This window comes from Carassius gibelio, chromosome A25 (genome assembly GCF_023724105.1).
Source record: "Carassius gibelio isolate Cgi1373 ecotype wild population from Czech Republic chromosome A25, carGib1.2-hapl.c, whole genome shotgun sequence".
Lineage (NCBI taxonomy): Eukaryota > Metazoa > Chordata > Actinopteri > Cypriniformes > Cyprinidae > Carassius > Carassius gibelio.
Window position 1 is genome coordinate 3,553,379 of NC_068395.1, and position 18,432 is coordinate 3,571,810.

The 18,432-nt window shown below is 37.7% G+C and overlaps 1 protein-coding gene across 2 annotated transcripts in view; it reads left to right on the plus strand.

The window, feature by feature from the left end:
* LOC127946639 (leucine-rich repeat and immunoglobulin-like domain-containing nogo receptor-interacting protein 1) overlaps positions 1 to 18,432 on the plus strand; it is a 75,161-nt gene that overhangs the window by 27,041 nt on the left and 29,688 nt on the right. For both annotated transcript variants that reach the window (XM_052543325.1, XM_052543326.1), the window contains one exon: positions 10,519 to 10,661. The gene's annotated coding sequence lies outside the window, so the exon portion shown is untranslated. The remainder of the gene's footprint in view (positions 1 to 10,518; positions 10,662 to 18,432) is intronic.

The window sequence follows — 18,432 nt, forward strand, 5'->3', positions numbered from 1 at the left end:
CAAACTCAATTGCTGGAGTATTCTACTTTCCAGAACAAATGTGGAATCAGTCAGGGTTCAGGAGATATGTTAAATCAGCCATTTTACTTTAATTTCAAATCAAGTCAAATTCATATTTAGCGTCTGAACCGTCTAGATCTTGAATCTTAGTTGTGTCCCAGTCAGCTCCAATGTTATTCTTATCTGTGGTCAGCAGTGAAAGTTGTATCGTCTACACATCCAGATTTATGATGACTCAATACACATTCAAACCACACACACACACACACATACTCACTCTAAAGGAATTAAGACGGTATGACTGGACACTGAACTGGACTAGACAGCATTGTCATGCAGGTCCAGTTAAATAAAACTTTCTCCATCAGCATTCTGTGAACCATAACCATTACTACACTCAGTGCATTGATATGCTGTTTGTTTCCTCATTTGCCCCATGGCTTGAAGTAAAAGATTTCTCACACCCTGATTGTACACTTTAAATCGAAGATCTTGTTATCCAGACATTTGCTAAAGGGGGTTTTATTCACAGTGGAAGTGTAGAGGAGATTCTACCATTTGAAAAACTGAGGTCATCAGATTGCAAGCACTTTGTAAAGTTTTTTGGAGTATTCAGGCGCTTCCGTCTGTTCTGCCATCGTTGGCTTTAATGAATAAGACATCAAGGCCAGTTGCCACTGAAAAACAGATACTTGTCTTCTATACCACAAGAATTCTGAATTATAAGTTGGAAATAATGTTGTGGTTCTGTAAGACTGTCTGTCATTATGTGTCGTGCTATTCTACCTGAATATCCTGCTAAATTTAGTGCAGAGGTCACATGAACCGAGACAGTCGGTGTCTGGCTTGCTGATGCATGTCTACAGGTTTGATAAAACGTCTCTAAGTCTTACAATACGAGTTCAAGCAGAAGCCCAGCTGAGTATTTGATTGCTGGTGGTTGAAAAAGTATTCCATTTATTTGCCAGAGAAAGCACTGATAGAGCATTTGATGGATAGAAAAACATAAGATTTGCTTTAAATGCTCTGAAAAGAGCCAGGTCTGACTGAACTTAAGGGATTCAGTAAAATGGATTTCGATTTCACAATTGATTGTACCCTTCTGTCTGAAGCATGTTATAGCCAAAGTTTAAAATTTGGTTGTGTAAAGTTTAACAACCTTCACAAGACTTTGTGTTTCATACACTATTGCAACCAATGAAACTATAGCTTTCTATCACAACATAATCTCTAGTATTAGAACACTTAAATTCAGAGCTTGTATTTTATAGTGTGTATTTACAGCTCTGGAAAAAATTAAATGACCACTGGAAAATTATCTGTTTCTCAGTTTTTTTTCTATTTGTAGGAATGTTTTTGAGTAAAATAAAAAAATGTAAAAACAATTTATGAACTGCTGACAGATTTTCTATCAGAAATTCCAAATAGTATTTAAGCATTTATTTGCGGAAAATGACGTTTTGGCATGTTCCCCACCCCCACGTCTTTCATGTTGCTGTTGGGTGACTTCATGCCATTCCTTGCACAAAAATTCAAGCAGCTCGGCTTTGGTGGTTGTGACCATCCATCTTTCTCTTGATCATATTCCAGAGGTTTTCAATGGGGTTCAGATCTGGAGATTGGGCTGGGTCTTGATCTGGTAGTCCTCCATCCACACCTTGATTGACCTGGCTGTGTAGCATGAAGCATTGTCCTGCTGGAGTTGGAGAATATTGTCAGAGAAGAAGGAAGCAAGTTTTCTTCCAGAACATCCTTTGTACGTGGCTTGATTCATTCGCCCTTCACTAAGATGAATATGTCTGAAGCAACCCCAGATCATCACCGATCGTCAACCAAATTTCACAGTGGGTGCAAGACACTATGGCTTGTCTCAGTCTGGCTCTTCGTAGTTTGTACCCTTTTCCGGTCCGTAGTTTTGTTGTCTCTAATGTCTGCAGCTAGACCTTGTTCTTATGAACCGATGTCTGTGTAATTTTAAGGATGGAAGTAATCTGACGCTCACTGTATCCCTCTGCCAGTAAAGCAAGAATTGAACTCTATTGGCATGGCCAATATTTATTAATTGATTCCAATTAATTTGGGGGTACTACTACCATTCTTTTTGCCATCCAGCTGGTCCTATTGCAAGTGGTTAGTGATGACCACAGCAGTGTTTTTACTTCTCCTTGTTAAATAAGACTCAGCACTTCATTAAGAAGAAAGAGATGTGCCTGTGTTGGAATGATGGATGGATGGATGGATGGATGGATGGAAATGAGCTGCCAGAGGATTTGTTTGAAGGTATACGTCAAATCTGTTTTTGTTTAGAATTTGGGAGAATCTAATACCGTAAGTATAAAAAATGACATTATGAAGCTACTTTCAATCGAATCTTGTTTCCACCTCCTACATTGCAGTTTTCATTAAGAAAAATATGCCTTATTAAAGATGCACATAGATACAATTGAGCTCTTGAAGGCCTCCGTATAACTGATATAAACAGCCGCATAGAGTCCAATGTGACTTTGCATTCTTTACACATTAAAACACCCAGAACAACTAAATTAAATCATCACTCATCACTGGTGTTTGGAGTCCAAGTAATGGTTATTTCTCTGCCTGCTGTTGTGAATGTGTTTTGGGTGGGCTAGCGAGGGGGTTCGATTCATGTCTTCTTCATCATATGAGAACTCATTACTGTTGCTTTACCACTACAGCGTCAGGAAATATTGTGTCTATTGTGTGCATCTCTATTGCAGAACTCCATGTTCCATCTCCTGTGTTAGTTGGTTGAATTTAGACTCTTGGTACATTAAAATAACCAGAAATCACTTTCATTCAGGAATATACCTGAAGTATGATTACTCTAGGAATGGACAGATGTGGATTTGTGGATGTCAGAAATGTTCTTTGATATTTTGTGTTTTTCATCTGAACAAACTGAGAGAAAATTTATTAAAAGTGACTCTGTTGAGGAAGTGGCTTTAAAGCCATAGTTTCAAAACTGATCATAATGTGTATTTAAATTCAAATAGATAAACTGACATCTAATAAAATTTAAAATAAAATGAAAAATACAACATATTTTTTTCAGTTAATAATTTCTGTTTAAACCCGATTAAAGTGATTCACTAAAATAAATCAGACATTGAAATGTTACATATTGTACCTGAACTGATTTAACTGATTCACTTAAATGAATCAGACATTCAAATGAAATGAAGTTGAATGAACTGCTTCATTTAAATGAATCACGTATTCAGAATCTATGGATGCTTGTTTCCCCCTTGATAATAAATAAATAAATAAAATACATAAATAAAGAAAAAATGTAATTTCAACTTTTTATCCCACAATGCAGAATTTTGTAATTGCAATTCTCATATAAACTCAGAATTGCAAGATTTAAACAGATTTATTTTTATCTCTAAATTCTGACTTTTTGTCTCAGAATTGTGAGATATAAACGCAGAATTTCAAAAAAGAAAAAAAAAGTAATAACGGTGAGATAAAAAGTCACAGTTTTGTTTATATATTTATTTTATTCATTTAGAATTCCTTGGCAGAAAGTGGCTTCCATAAACACATGGACTGGGGTCCACAAATAAACTTTAGTGTGAAAGTAAGCTATTTTGTGAAGAAATGGTTTAAAACAGGCTTCCTGAATCATCTGTCTTCCCCTTAATAGATTCATCAGCAGCGTCATTGCGATGGTGAGTTTGATCAAGTCCTCTGACAGAGAATCCAGACAGAATCTTTGGAAAGCTGTCACACACAATAAATGCCCTTTGAGAATGTAAAATGTGGAGCTTCAAACAGACGAGCATGAGAGCTTAGAGCACAGCACGGCTCCTGTCAAGGAGAAAGATTTCAGAGTTTTCAGGTAACAGTAGAGGATGTCTATTTTTCCCCCTGAACACGGCCAGTGCTAAGGCAGGTGTTCAGAGGGAGTTGAAGTCAGCTGTGAATAGAAATGTATCTGGGCAGAGGAGGAGGGCAAGACGCCAGCGGGTTCTGGCCTCAGACACGCTGCTGTTGTTACTCACCCTTCCTTGACTCTTAAACTGCCCACCATCTCCCACTCGAGCTCTGAGCCCCACCCATGGCTCCACTCCAGTATCTCATCTCTGTCTGCCTCCATTTTCATCACCATGTTTCGTTTTTTGCAGTAAATCACAAAAATAAATCATACTGTATAATATATTAGAAAGTAAAGCTGGTAGACCGACTCTGATGCTGGCTTGAAAAAGCATGAAAAATAGATCGATTTGAAAGAAATTGTTAAGAAAGCTTTACTTTTCATCTGTCTACTGCTTTTAACGTCACTGCGGAAGGCTTGGGATTGTGCCATCCACCAATCAAGACATCATTTCCTGTAGCTCCAGACTGGTTAGTCATATTTACAGCTCAGGTGATATCCGAGCCATTGAGATGAATGAGAATCTAATAGTAAGCATCCGCCCACATAACCTGACAGCCCAATCAACACTCCCTGCCAGGCTGTAAGCCCCGCCTCCAGCCCCGCCCCATTCCATTCATGTGTGCCAGGCTCTAAAGGCCGCCTCTCCACACAGCTCACTGGCAAGATTAGACCTTATTGTATGGAGAGTGAGCCGGCAATAGGCCTGTCAGCTTTCTGGCACCCAGGGAATAATTATGCTTGGACTGATAGATGGCCGTAACTGCAGAAGAAGAATGGAGTAATTCTCATATGTGCCCTACCGCAAAATGCCGGTGGCCATTAACTGGAATGACGGGGAATTAAATTCTCCTCAGTATTCTAACAGGATCTCATTTGCAGCGGAAAGCCGAAATATTGCAGCGTACCTCTCAATTGTGTCATTTGATTTCAGCGGGCTTTGAATAGCACTCGGTGTGTGGTAATCACTCTCCTGTGCGTGACACCGGGGACAGCCGCGAGATCAGAAATGCTCATAAGGCTGCTGAGTAATTAAAAGAGATTCAGTCAAATAGATCAATGAGGATGAGGTGTTTACACTGGCTGGGTGTCTGTTTAAAGGGACAGTTCATCAAATTTAAAGGAATCCTTGAGCATTTGCAGTTAATTTATACTCACCCTCAGCTCGTCTATGTCAGAACAGATTTGGAGAAATGTAGCATCACATCACTTGCTCATCAGCGGATCTTCTGCAGTGAATGGGTGCCGTCAGAATGAGAGTCCAAACAGCTGATAAAAACATCACAATAATCCACAAGTAATCCACACCACCCCAGTCCATCAGTTAACATCTTCTGCAGTTAAAAACTAGGTTTATAACAAACAAATCCATCATTAAGACATTTTAACTCTAAACTGTTCTGGCCAAAATACCAGTCCATGATCTATAACACTAGCCTGACTACGTCAGACTTCCTACTTCCGCTCAATTTCATTTCGCTTCTGTACTCAGTCTGATACAGCGTCAGAGCTTTCTGTTTGCCACCGGTCTGGAAACAGCCGGGCCAATCAACGAGCAGAGGGCGTTTACAGCCATGTTCACTCCGGTATTCCGCTCGCATCATCATGTGTTAACAACAGGTTTACAGTGGAAGTTCAATCATAGATTTGAGTTCGATGCATGATGTCTGTGCTTCGATGCGGCTGTACAGGCGCATAACATATGTCATAACTAAACGTATCTGATTGGCTACGGGTAACCAATGATTTTAAACTTCAGACAAGCGCCCCCTAGCGAGAGAGAAAACACTTCTCTATTATGCCATTCCAGACTCTGTCTACGAAGCAAAGTGAAGTAGCAGAGTCTGGTATTACCAGGCTACTATAACACTTCCACAAGTGAAAAAGACCATGCCCTGTTGTCTTCAAAATCAAAATCCACCCACTTATTTGTTTAGAACCATTTTTGCTTGTAAATGGTGCTTGATCTGTGCATATTTCTCTCCTGATTCACAAGAGATGACTTTTTCACCAGAAAAAGCATTATTATGGATAAAGAACTTTTAGGCAAGGCAAGTTTATTTATATAGCACATTTCGTACACAATGGTAATTCAAAGTGCTTTACATAAAAGAAAGTAAAATAATCATGAAGAAAAACAGCAAAAATAAAACAAGCAATTTTAAAACTTTTAAAATGATTAAAACATTTAAAAACAGTTAGAAAATGATTTTACATAAAAAATAAAATAAAATAAAACAGTGAAAATATAGTGCAGTCAGTTCGGACATTGCACAGTGCTCATTCAATAAATGCACAGCTAAAAAGATGTGTTTTGAGTTTAGATTTAAATGTGACTAGTGTTTTAGCAAATCTGATCTCTTCTGGAAGCTGATTCCAACTGCGGGCAGCATAGTAACTAAAGGCGGACTCCCCTTGTTTTGTGTGAACCCTTGGTATTTCTAACTGACTTGATCCTAGTGAACTGAGTGATCTGTTAGGTTTATATTCAGTGAACATATCTGCAATATATTTCGGTCCTAGGTCATTTAGTGACTTATATACGTGTAAAAGTACTTTAAAATCAATCCTAAATGTAACTGGAAGCCAGTGTAAGGACCTGAGGACTGGTGTGATATGCTCAGATGTTCTGGTTCTAGTCAGAATCCTGGCAGCAGTGTTCTGGATGAGCTGCAGCTGTCTAATGGTCTTTTTGGGAAGGCCAGTGAGGAGCCCAGTACAATAGTCCACCCTGCTGGTGATAAAGGCATGAACAAGTTTCTCCAAGTCTTGACTGGAAACAAAACATCTAATTCTTGCAATGTTTTTTAAATGATAGTATGCTGATTTAGTTACTGCTTTGACATGACTACTGAAACTAAGGTCTGTCTCCAGAATCACACCAAGATTCCTGACTTGATTTTTAGTTGTTTGACCCCTAGAGTCAAGGTATGCATTCACCTTGAACACTTCATCTTTGTTTCCAAATGCAATGACTTTAGTTTTTTCCTTGTTTAACTGAAGAAAGTTCTGGCACATCCAACTATTAATTTCATCAATGCATTGGCAGAGGGAGTCAATGGGGCTGTAGTCATTTAGAGATAAGGCTAGGTAAATCTGGGTATCATCAGCATAGCTGTGGTAGGCAATTTGGTTCTTTCTCATTATTTGACTTAGTGGAAGCATATACAGGCTAAACAAGAGCGGTGCAAGAATTGACCCTTGTGGGACTCCGCATGTCATGGACGTCCACTTAGACTTATGCTCTCCTATACTCACATAATAGCCTCTCCCTTCTAAGTATGATCTGAACCATTTGAGTACCATCCCAGAAAGCCCGACCCAGTTTTCCAGTCTCTCTAGTAGTATGTTATGATCGACAGTGTAAAACGCAGCACTGAGGTCTAGCAATACCAGCACCGATACTTTGCCAGAGTCACAATTTAAGCGAATATAATTTATTATCTTAATGAGTGCTGTCTCTGTGCTGTGATGCGGTCGGAAACCAGATTGAAAATTGTCCAAGTATCCATTTGAGTTTAAGTATTTGTTCAGCTGATTAAAAACTACCTTTTCTATAATTTTGCCTAGCAACAGCTAAAATTGAAAACGTCCTGATGGATTTGTTTCTTACAAACACGCAGCTTTTCACTTCTCAAGATGTGAACTGATGGACTGGGGTGGTGTTATTGTGATGTTTTCATCAGCTGTTTGGACTCTCATTCTGATGGCACCCATTCACTGCAGAGGATCCATTTTATGAGCAAGTGATGTAATGCTACATTTCTCTAATTATGTAAAGGATAAAGAAACAAACTCAGTCTACCTCTTGGGTGACCTAATGGTGAGTAGATTTTCCACAAATTTTCATTTTTGGGTGAACTATTCCTTCAATTCTTAAGTCGTATAGGAAAAAAAATATTTCTACTCATCTTCTATAGCTAAAGTTATTCCATGACCTTTGGTCTTCGTTATGCAAAGTTATTGGGCCACACATGCATTCTGACTAACAAGAACTCAAGAGCTTTCATTTCCAACTCCTAAAACATCTGATATCCTGATGCGTTTAATCGTCTCTGTGCCGACTGATCAGAGAGCATCTTCCGTCTGTAAGAATGTTTATGACTTATCTCAGCATTAGATTAAACTCCTTTCCCCGTGAGGATTCATGTCAAGTCGAGCAACAACTCAAAAGCTCATTAATTAGTTTTCCGTTTGATGGCTTTACCAATATCCAGAGATCATGGTTTGGCTCTTATTATGCCACTCGACTTTTCGACATGGCAGACAAGTACATTTATGAGTCCGCAATTGCTTCTTTGATCTTATTGCGGGTCACAGGTTCGTTTCCGCATCAGGATATGGAGAACAGGATACTTTCGGGGCCGGAACCTTCAGTCATAAATGGCTTTGTGCAGAATTGTTTCTTTAAAAAGAAAGTATTTTGTCAGCCTCCAAGGGCTGATGGCAAATCAAAAGCCTTTTTAACTGGACTCAAAACAGAACTGTAATTTTCACAGTCCTTTTCAAAGAAAATCAAATATGAGCCATTAGGTTTCCTCCAAGCTGCGTTTATCCGTCATTTATTAATGTTTTGCATCTTTCGGGCCTTCCATGTTGCCCCCTTGAATATGGCGGGCAATATGTGGTATGTCCCCAAATGCCCATATGGTCCATCCAGTCCTGCTTTTGTTCTCTCAAACCCATTCAGGCTGTCTTCATAGATGACTTGGTTATAGAGTCTGGCTTGCTACTATAGTTTTCAGCTTGAAAGCAGGATGCATTTTCATTAAGTTTACTGTTAGAGAGCATTTTGTGTAACAAAATGTCTTTATTTTCTAAAAGAAAGCTGTATTGTTCAGCATTACAATGAGATTTTCTTTCATTCGTGCAGCTGAGGGTGAAATATTGAGACCCTACTGAACTTACCATGAATTTGACCTCTTGTTTGTGAAGCTAAATGGGTGTTTTAGTTTCACAGAAACCTCATTTAAATATTAAATTGTCATTTGGGGGAGCTGTAACCCTAGTGTAACCTTAGATAGATTGAGAATACACTAGTGGAATTTTCCATTTTTGTCTTGTGAAGTTAAACCACATTGGAGAACATAATGATATTTGTAACAAATAAGCCTTCGCATTATATAAATTCTGCACATTCAGGGCTATTTAAAAAACGCACAGTGCAGGGAGCTGTAATACAGGAAGTGGCTTTGATTATGTGTGCTTGTGGGATTCAGCTGGAGATGAAGCCGCAGCAGGAAATTCACTGGAGATGGTGACTTCTGTATTACGCACCTCGCGACCAATCACAGAGGGGGAAACTCTAATCGAGGAGACCAAGCGACCCTCCCAGCGGAGGCAATCAGTAACAGTGGACGCTTACAGCAGAGCCAATCAAACGGAAAGGTTATGAGTTATAATACTGCGGGTCTCATTTCAAATATACAGAGAGCTGTTAAACCTTGAGAAACGGTCACAGCTGCTGCAGCCATGTGAGGATTCATGTAATTGAGCTTAATTTAAAATATACGTGACGGATGCGTTAATAAAGGCTTGACGCAGAAACATTTCTTGTGGGACTTTATTATGACCTATGCTTTCTCTACAACAAAAAAATATTGTTTGGGGTCACTAATATGTTGCTAAGATGCTCCAAGGGGTTTTTAACATGTTGCTCTGCAGTTGCTAGGGTGGTCTGTGCGGTTGCTAGGGTGGTATTTGTGATTGCTAAGGCTTTAAATTCTCTGACATTCTGCTCTCTAGATACAGTTTGAGACTTTGCTTTAAAGCAAGTCCATGGTAATTTTTTGTCATGTTTTATCACCCTTCACGTACAAATCATGCTTCTTCAACTTTGGGTCAGATTTTTTTATTTTTTTTAAAAGAAGTAAAAAAATTTGTTTATTAAGTTGGTTTACTCTCAGATATTAGATCTTGAATGTAATCGTTTATATTTGTACATGAAAACCTATTAAAATACACATTTTTATGTTGATAAATCTAAATAAAAAATGAAAAATTGTCCCTCATTTGTCATTTCCACATCAAGAATTTTGCCCCAATTAAGCTTGAGCTGAAATATAAGACGTGATGTAAAATCGAGGTAAATGTCACTAAATCAAAGTAAATATCACTTGTGATTAATTTTTATTGTGCTTCATTACCAGTTAAGCTGTAATTTTGTCTAATATATAATTTAATGCTGTGAAATAGGCAAAGACCTCTTTCTAAAACTGATACTGTAGGACATTTTAGTTAACACACTAGTGAGAGTATGAACATTTTCTTTCAAGACTTCGTCGAAAATTCCACAGGAGCAAAACTGACCATAGTTGAAGCCAAACCCAAGTCCAATAACTTATGAAAGTAATAGCACACCTTTAATTTGAGATATTGTTCATTTCTGTAGTGTGCAGGATGAGATATGTTTCAAATTTCAGTACTTCGTATGGGCGTTTGTTCAAATCCCTAACCCTCAGTTTGAGTAATAGTACCAATAGTGATGGTTGGCTTAGTGAACGCGGCTAATAAATGAAATATATAGAAGACAATTCAATCCAATGAAGTGCACTCAAATGATGACATATTGTAGCATTAATCCTAAAATATTCTCTTCTGCTTTGTTTTTCTCATTGCAGGTTCATCCGTCCTGGGATTTTCCACTGAGGAGACATTAAGACAGGGGAATGTGGACGCTGGAGAGAACGTGTCTCCATCTCCTCCAAGATTCCCTGTGAACCAGCAGTTTCCATCCTAAAGAGCAGAGAAGCGTTTACTGCCTGTGAGTACACCTCAGCCTCACCTACAGAGTGAGTGATTTGTGTTTCTGTGATGTTGTGTAAGTGCCGGCACAGTATTTTTCCTCAGTATACTGCCGTCTCCTGCAGCTACACTTTAAATCATATTAAAGCCAATGTGCCAGAAAAGAAATAGAGCTGATTTCGGAATAAAAGAGGTGCCACGTTGACAGTCTGTGAGCACTGTGAGTGATGTCAGAATATCTGACAGACAGCAGCTTCAATAGGAGTTTACAGGGGTTCGTCTGAACCTTTCTGGGCCACCTGGAGACGTCAAAATGTGTGTGCACCCACAAACCCAGTCGGAGCAGAACAAACACGCCCACTGACATGTATCCGCTTCAGATGACACGCCCGGAGAGCTGTAATCTGATTGGCTGGCTTTATGTAATACGGGGTTCTCAGGGTTTTAATGGTTTGTCCTGTTTACAAGGTACTGGGTTGGCTCAAATGAGCTGGAGTTTGAGAGGATTGTGGGATTGTTTGAGGCAGTTTTTCAGTTCTGAATTCTTCAGATATTTTTGTTGATAAATAAATCCATTTTGTCATAAATTTGTGTATTCTTTTCCGTTCAGAAGTACTGATTCTATCATTTAATTGTACTATGCATATACATACGTTGTGCACAAGTACATAGCATAATGCATCATTTGGGTTGCAACTTCTATTCAATATCATTGAATTGTAGTATGCATATGGACATTATATCGGCTCACCTGTTTTCTCAATATTGTTGTCAAAACTGATCACTAATCGCTTCACATGTTGATCTTGCTGTCTAATACCAAGCATACCCTTTATTTCATACTAAGTATAGTTCAAGTCTATTAACATATTACTGACATATCGCTCAAGACTTACTGATACCGTAAATAAATGATAATTAAACTTTGAGTACTGTTTGTGCACAATGCACATTTCTTAATATTAAGCCTAAAATGTGTTTCAATGCCACTGTATGATCTTTGAATAACATCTCGTTCTTTAAATGCAAGATATTTAACGTGCACCTAAGTATACTTGCAGTCGTTCCATTTGAGCACAGTCAGATGTCAGTATATATTTAGTTGGACTTCAGCAATACTTTTGCACAATTAAAGTGCATTAAGTAAAAAATAAGTTCTCCCAATTAAGCAGGCTTTAAATATACCAGCTTAGTATACTAAAAGAACAATTGCAGGGTATTTTCTATTAAGTACACAAATGCGTAAATGTATTTGTAGTATACTTAGCATGAAATAATTGTATTTCAAATACAATTAAGTATATTTATTTTTCAAAAAGTATACATTTTGTTGTATACCTAAAACATTAGTGTACAAAAGTATTTAGTCTAATAATGTATACATTATAAGACTAAATATGTTTGTACACTAAAGTTTTAAGTATACAACAAAATGCCCAAAAAATTGTAGATTATCTGCTATGGCATGTATCAAATTTTACATAAAGTCAAGGAAGAGAATAACCTTGTAATTGCCATTCATATTTTGCAATTAACTGTGTAAAGTGTCAATTTTGTTGTGAATTTGTGTTCAGGTGGCAACATTTTGTGGCTAGAATGAGTTATGGTGTGGGCTAGTATTTATGCTAATAGTCAAAAGTCTGGGTATGCAGGGCTGTTTGAGTTTTATTTGATGGACTCTGAGTCTTTTAGTTCCAACATGCTGTAATGGCTATTTCCATGCTGGGCTGTTTTTGCACTTCTGTAGCTGGTAGAAACCATGAGGTAAAAAGGATCTGTCTGGAGCAGCGGGATAAATGATCCTTGTATTATTTTGGTTTGTCATTTTGAACGATAGCGCATGAATTCCAACCCATAAGCCAGTATTTGAAAGCCATATCTGTGCGAAAACATTACAGCCCTCCCTCTCTCTCTGTCTTTTTTCCTCATCTGGCTTCTGTTCTCCATCATTTATCGTGACTGTACGGAGAGGAAACCAGGATGCAGTTAAACTGACGGACGGCATTTCGCATGACTGAAGACAAACGATACGCTAGATTCTGCATGTATGAATCTCTTCCTTGAAAAAAAAAAAAAACAGGGAAAAAGATCGGAGCTCAATTTCTGTCTGAGAGTGAGATGAGATGCTTGAGCCATGCTCTCTCTCTTTCTCTCTCTCTCTCTCTGTCCTCTTTTGAAAGATGTTTTTTGCTGCTCAGAGTCTTGTGGAGGTTCTAAGGAGCTCCATTTTCTCTCTGCTCTTTCTGTCAGATCGCACACCATGACAACATCCAGTTAAATTTACGCTAAACATTACAAGCTACAAGAGTTCAGGTTAAAGAAATACAACAAAAATAATATAAATCATCATGAAGTATAATAAAATAATTTTTGTGATTGTTACTTTGCCATATAAATTTAACAGGACAAAAAAAATTCTTTTTATTTATTATATGTTTTAGTAATAATCTTATAGTGCAGTACTGTAAAAATGTTACTAATGAAATATTGACTTAATAAAAACTTTTTTTTTTTTTGAAATTATATTGAGCATACAGCACGAATACAGTGAAATTATTAATGCAAAAAAAACATGGTAATGTGACACAGTTTCTGCAACATTTTTCATTCTGTTTTTGTTAGAAAAAATTACAACTGCATATATCTATCTATCCATCCATCCTACCATCCATCAAACCAACCATTCATCCATCCTTCCATCCATTCATGCAACCCCTTGTCTATCCATCCGTCCATCGATCCATCTGTCCCTCTAACCAACCATTTGTCCATCCATCCAACCATCCTTCCATCCATCATCTATCCATCCATCCAACCAACCATTTATCCATCCATCCAACCAACCTTCCATCGATCATCTTTCCATCCATCCATCCAACCAACCATTCATCCATCTATCCATCCAACCAACCATTCATCCATCCTTCCATCCATTCATGCAACCACTTGTCTACCCATCCGTCCATCGATCCATCTGTCCCTCTAACCAACTATTTGTCCATCCATCCAACCAACCTTCCATCCATCATCTATCCATCCATCCAACCAACCATTCGTCCATCTATCCATCCAACCAACCATTCATCCGTCTATCCATCCAAACAATAATACATCCAACCATCCATCCAACCAACCATTCATCCATCCATGCAACCAACAATCCATCCATTTATCTGTCAGTCCATCCATCCATCCAACTAACCAACCATCCAAGCACCCGTCCATCCATCCAACCAACCATTCGTCCATCTATCCATCCAGTCATACATCCAACCATCCATTCAACCAATCATACATCCATCCATGCAACCAACAATCCATCCATTTATCTGTCAGTCCATCCATCCATCCATCCAACTAACCAACCATCCAAGCACCCATCCATCCATCCATCCATCCAACCAAACATTCAACGATCCATTAAACAACCATGTTTGAAGTTCATGTAATTGACACTGTGTATTCAATTTTCTCAGTTATGTCCAGTTTCAGATTTAACAATCCATAGATATTGTGTATATATATATATATATATATATATATATATATATATATATATATATATATATATATATATATATATATATATATATATATATATATATATATATAAAAAAAAAATTTCTGTGATTGGTTGTGTTACCTGTCAGTCAAGTGGGTGGTTCTTGGAGCAAATAAGCAGACCGGACTTCATGTAAGAGTAGGGCTAATGTGACTGTCAGTAATATGTATAAAGCCTTGTCAGGATCAACTGGTAATATTCATACATGGGCAGATGGTTACTGTTCAGTGGCTCTTCTGTGATTTATTCAAATATCTGCTTTTTCTGACAGCTGAACTTCACTGCTCACCTACAATCAGAGCAAAATGAGATCAGAACAGCGTTGATGAACAGTGTCATTTCAAACCCTAACACATACAGGGTTACAAACACATGCTGGGAACCGTTGCACATCTCTGCTGAAAGAGCTGATTGTAATTGTTAGAAAACGCTAGCAAAAGACACCCCGCTCTCCTCTGTTTATGCATGTGATTATAATGTGTGCGACGGAAGAAAGGAGAAAAAAAGAGTAAAGGTTGAGAAACTGAGCGGTACTTTGTGAATATTCATATAAACATTTGAATATTCATGTTCATGGATCCATGCATGCTTAATTAGATAAAGAAGTGTTTATGCTGCCTCACAGTATATTTGACTGTAATCTGAGTGTCCTGTGCTGTTGAATAGCTTCCGCTGAGATATAAAACCATCAGAGGTGGAAAAATGGATTTCTGGAAGCATGTGTGCTGGAGAAAGATTTGGTGTAATCTGCGTTTAAGAGGAGGAACTTGTCGTCAAGGTCAGTCTTCTCCCTCTGAGAGGCGGCAGTGTGAAGACATTTCTCAGGCGGTGAGGGGGCTGCTGGGAAGGAGATTTGTAGCCGGTGGTGAGGGGAACGGAAAGAGTTTGGAGATTATGCCACACGTACATGAGTCTGGAGGGCGGTAATGTGAGCTGGAACAGGAAACTGGTGACCAGTTATGCGTGAAAACTAAATGAAAATGCTCTTTTGGAGTCTGAGAAACTTGGAGTTATCATTTTTGTTTCATTGATGTGTCAACTGTTTTTCCTCATTCTTTAGAAATGTTTGGTTTACTTGTTTTAGTAAAGGGAACAATTTACTACAACATGACTACATTTTACAAAACGAGAGATTGAATTACATTTACAATTTGCATTTATGCATTTAGAAAACGCTTTTATCCAAAGAGACTTGTGCATTCAGGCTATACATTTTTACCTGTGTTCCTTGTGTTCCCAAGAATTACTAAATCATGGGAATGATTTGCAATTTGTGGCCACATTTTAGCTAAAAAAAAAGAGAATCAACTAAAATGGGGAAACAAATTAATAAAATGAAAGCAGTAATTCCTGATTCATTGGAACATATTCTGAGCAGTTGTTGAGATCTCTTCTCAAACATATTGGGGCATTTTTCTGAGAAAATAAAAATAATCTGAGGATGATCAGGAGACAAATGTTTGCTCTCCATTTAATCTCAATGATTTATAGGTGAAACAATTTAGATGCTAATCAATAATGCGATTTTTCCTCCCTGATGTGCCACATTCAAACTCACTAGCTGATTTAATGTGCCAAACTGTGCATAATTTTTGCTGATGTAAAATGCAAAACACTCTTGTTGGTTGTCAACATGAAGCACTTAAATGCTAAAATTCATTCTGAATTGAATTAGGTTACAAATCACCACTGTCAGTAATCCAACAATAATATGGTGACGAACAGTTCGTAGTTTCGTAGGTTCTAGATTTTCAGAAATGATTATAAATCTGGGATGAATCCAAACCATCCTGTGACCGCTTTAAATATCCAGGCTTTATAAATATCCTGCCTGAAAATAGACTCTACGTGTGATGCTGCTAATCATACGGACATTATGGCAGTGTAAATGAATCCAAAGAAATAGCACACCATTATTCAAGCAGATACGTGATTACATTTGCCTAGAACAGCTCTATTGTGTAGAAACAGAATTTCCAGGTACCGCCTCAGGTCACAAGGGAACATTGACTTTCTTTTGGAAAATTCGAGTGGTAATTCCAGATGAGTCCAGCTGATTAGTGCAGCCACAGGAGGGGCCTGTGGGTAAATCTGTGATTCACACCCTCGGTGTGGTCAAAGTGAGGCCGTCGTTCCATTTGGGGAATGCAGCGATGGGTTTTTAATCATGTCTGAATTACATCAAACTCTGCAGGATTATCTCCCCTGCTGCCATCTGCCTCTTAATTAAATTGTCTTTAGACTGAGTTTGTCTGTTGGGATAAATTGGGAGGATCTACCTAAAGGAAATCAATCAAGTAACCCTATGATCCCTTCGAAACCCATTTTTGAGAGCTTTGTTTTTTTTGTTTTTCTTCCTGACCTGCAGCTGCTTCCCTGTCCCTGTGTAAAACAACCTGTTGGTAAAGATTTTCTGTTTATTTCCACAACAGTGTTTACCAGTGTAGTTTTCCCAATGGAAAGGGGTTTCAAACTATGAGATAATCTCAGACAACCCCTCAAGAGTTAGTAATTTATCCTTAGATCCAGCCTACAGATCAGTTTCTAAGATTTGCTTCGAGCTTAAATGTGATCCCTCTCTTAAGGATTGATATGACATAGCCAAATATGGATTTAAAAATATAAATATAAAAAGCAGTGGTCAAGGCTTTTTAAAAAAAAATTATGACAAGGATCCAAAAATATGATGATCCCCTATTTATATATATAGTATTCAGAAAATGATTAGTGTGATTAATAATATAGACGAACGGAGAATAGCAAAATAATATTATTGCTTTTTATATTGCCTTTATACTAAAGCAAATTATTTAAATATTATGTGATTTTTTTTTTATTGACAACTATTTTTTAAATATTTTATTTTTTTAAATTATATTAAATTTATATTTTTAATCAAATTAGACCTATATGTAGATTTTTTTTTACGTTTTAAAAATAAAATATTCACTGATTTCTAATCTTTAAAATATTCTAATATTATGTTTTAGCAATTGGTAAATATTAAGTATTGAAAGTAAGTAAAAAAAAAAAAACAACATTCCCTGGTCTAAGTGACAACAACAAGCAAGCACTTGTTTACTCTTCCCTATATAGTGAATGTCAAGTAGTGCACTATTTAGAGAAGTGATTTTTGGACACTTTGCATATGCATCCCATTCTATATGGTGCAACAGTACTAGATGGCTACCATTAATAATCAGTAGAGCCCTTGACACTGGCTGCGTTAGTTTAGACGACACTCCTCCAGATGATGCATGCCCATCCTTAAAAATTTAAATAACTGACCATTACATCAAAGCCGGCTTGTAATGTTTCTGGTCTCTTAATAGGACTTCTACCTGCCTGATCTCCAAGGAGCAAATTACAGTTAATTGCAGGCATCATTAGTCCCCTAAACATGCGTGCAAGGGAGAGATGAGGCGCTCAACTCTGAAAAGGTCTGTCTGTGCATCAATAACTATGCCAATAAATGTATACAGTTAAATTTCAAGGTGCTGAAACGTATCTATTTTGTAATTTGAGAGCTCAGTGTTGCTGATCCGATCCTGAGAAACAGCTGATGTTTTCAGCTACATGCTGCATCTTATTTTCGTAAAAGCCATTATGGCGTCTGTATCTGTCTGAGAGGTGTGTGGAAAAAATGTGTGGGGAAAAATCCATCTCTCCTCACATTTACAGCAGGATCATTGTACCAATAATATATTTATAAACAAATTTAGGAGCTACAGAAGGACGCACACAAACATGCATACTTACACTTTGCAATAATGTAATGTCATTGATCTGTAGAATAGCCTGTGCTGGTTTATTCTCTTCGAGTAGTTTGATGGTGGCGAGCCATACTGGCACAAACAGACGCCAAACATTCGGCCAAGCTGCAAGCTGATCTGCATCCAAATTCTGCTGTCCATCCATGTACTACTGCCATTCATTTTCTTAATTTGCCTTGTTCATAACAACCTAAGTCATCTCACTTTTGAGCATCCATCTGAGAAATTCTGTTTACTGAATTCGTAATTGAGACACAGGATAAAAATATACTATTGGTTTCCACACAGATGCTGCATTCAAAGAGAATTTAATACTAGTGATGCATTTCATTACTTCTAGCTATTGTAGGGTTGCATTTATCCAACTTTGTAAAAATTTAGTACAGCAGTGTTTCATTAATATAATATTTCAGTACTTTACAGTTTCAGTACTGTAAATTGTCAGTAGTGTCGAG